We start from the raw sequence: 2,645 nt of genomic DNA, 5'->3' as shown, positions 1-2,645 counted from the left end.
ATATAATACAATATAAATAATGTAATAAATATAATATAAATATAACAAATATAATATGTGTGCATATATAATATATATATATATTTTTATTATGAAACAGTGGGTAGTTTAGAATAAATATGTCTGGTGCTTTTATGGTGTGGTTTTTTTGTTTTTTTTAAAAAATTATTTATTTATTTATTTATTTATTTTTGGCTGTGTTGGGTCTTCGTTTCTGTGCGAGGGCTTTCTCTAGTTGTGGCAAGCGGGGGCCACTCTTCATCGCGGTGCGCGGGCCTCTCACTATCGCGGCCTCTCTTGTTGCGGAGCACAGGCTCCAGACGCGCAGGCTCAGCAATTGTGGCTCACGGGCCCAGTTGCTCCACGGCATGTGGGATCTTCCCAGACCAGGGCTCGAACCCGTGTCCCCTGCATTAGCAGGCGGATTCTCAACCACTGCGCCACCAGGGAAGCCCCTATATAATATTTTAAATATTATTTGCACTTGCTTTTATTCGATGCTCTAGGAAGATAGACTATGTTTGCCGGCTTTGAGTAATCTTATTTCCTTCCCTGTTTCTTTGCTATATATATATATAGCACGTATATATATTAGTCAAAAGACTTGGGTGCAAATCCAGGCTCCACCATTACTAGTTGAATGACCATAGGCAAGTTATTTAAATAATTTGAGGCTTGATTTCCTCATTCATAAGAAAAGGATGACAAGAATGTTTCAAGATCTTTCAAGGTTCAAATGAGGTAACTGTGAAAGTGCTTTGTAAAACCACTTGCTGGTTATTATATAATGGCAGGGGTAGTGTCTTTCTCATCTGTATACTCCTAATCTCCCAGCAGTACCTTGTGTTTAGGAGACAATTTTATAGATATTTGCTGAATGACTGAATAGGGGGAAAAGGAAGCAAACAGCAAACGTTTTACGTCATATATAATGTGACGTAAATTTTTTTTTTTTTTGCTGCACCACACGGCATGCGGAATCCTGGTTCTCTGACCAGGGATCGAACCCTCACCCCTTGCAGGGGAAGCACGGAGTCTTAACCAATGGACCGCCAGGGAAGTCCCCCTTTGCCATATATTTATTGCAGGTGTTCTTTGTGCCAGGCATTGTGCTGCAGGAGTGTCCTCAGGTGTGCTTGAACTCCAGAATCATAGGCTTAGAGCATAGGTAAGTTGTAGTACTCCTTCAATCTGCATTCAAGGAGGATCTACCTTCTCCAGTATATTGACTTTCCTAGTTCCTTTGGAAGGTGGACTCTCATTGAGATGCCATTAAACATCTGAATCTACATTTAAGCATCCTTGTTCTTATTGAATACACATCAAGAAACCATCCGATGACTTGTGTTCTGATTCATGTGTTCTACACGCTTGAATATTTTGGTCAGTGTGGTAGTTATGTTACTCATTATAAATTAATAAACTGACATTCTGAGTTACTCACCAGTCTCTGCAAATTGTGTTAATGTGAGATCACTTCTGAGAAATGATGACATTCTTTCTGATTCTTTTTTTTTTTTTTTTAGCAAATAATTTTTATCATTATTTTTTTCTTTTACAAATGCACCGAAGAATCATGCAATGCTGCCAGCATTGGATGCAATCCTGGGCCACGAGTCTGCACATTCCTTTGCAACTGGTCCTGTGATGGCAGAACCTTTCATCTCGCCTTTATTGTTTACTATGACCCCTGTGTTATCTTCAAAATAAAGAAACACACCATCTTTTCGGTATGACTCCGGTATGACTTTCGTTGTCGAATTACCACTGCTGGATGTACCTTCTTTCTGAGCTCTGGTTTGCCTTTCTTGACTGTGGCCATCACCATGTCATCCACACCAGCAGCAGGAAGTCTATTCAGTCATCCCTTGATCCCCTTCACAGAGATGATATACAGATTTTTGGCTCCTTTGTTGTCAGCACAGTTGATCACCGCTCCAACCGGAAGACCCAAGGAAATCCAGAATTTCGCACCAGAGGACCCACCACGTCCTCGCTTCGACATCTTGAACGCCCTCTTTCTGATTCTTGATATACAAACTACTTGCCTAAGGAATAGCCTCCGGAATTTGTTGAGTTTACCAAAATAATGTTACCTTTTGAGTTCTCCTGGTGCCTGGTTGGTTTGCATGGATTTTCTTTGAAAATACAGTATAATCAAATTTCCAGACAAGTCACAGTTCCTACGATGGGTAAAGAAAAATAAAGAACCAATACTGTTCTTAGATTTGAAAATATTAGCAATAGTGGTTCTATTCTCACTGGACTTTTTGAGATTCATTCACAAGGCACTGAGATTCACCCATGCTGATGTACTTAGCTCTGATTCATTTATTTTCTCTGCTGTACATATTCATATAGCAGAATGAACTTATGAATATACCACAATTTTTCATGTATCTATTCTACTGTTAGTAGACATTCTGTTGCTTTCAGTTGACTTGCTTTTACAAATCATGCTGCTTGAACACTCTTGTGCATGTCTCTCAGTGCACGTGTGGATACAAAGGTTTCTTTAAAAAATCTAGGTTTGAAACTGCTGTGCCAGATTGGATACAAATATTCAAATTTACTAGGTTATTTTCAAGTGTTTATACCATTCTTAGTGGATTTTGAGGCCAAAAATGAATCAATAAATGCTACAA

At 39.1% G+C, this 2,645-nt stretch overlaps 1 pseudogene; it reads right to left on the bottom strand.

Moving 5' to 3' along the window:
- Positions 1-1,530: 1,530 nt before the first annotated feature.
- On the bottom strand, positions 1,531-2,010 carry LOC137760653 (large ribosomal subunit protein uL14-like; annotated as a pseudogene).
- Positions 2,011-2,645: the final 635 nt, after the last annotated feature.

Source organism: Eschrichtius robustus, chromosome 1 (assembly GCF_028021215.1).
Source record: "Eschrichtius robustus isolate mEscRob2 chromosome 1, mEscRob2.pri, whole genome shotgun sequence".
NCBI classification, from domain to species: domain Eukaryota; kingdom Metazoa; phylum Chordata; class Mammalia; order Artiodactyla; family Eschrichtiidae; genus Eschrichtius; species Eschrichtius robustus.
Note: the sequence above shows the minus strand (reverse complement) of the source record. Positions and strands in the feature narration are given on the sequence as shown.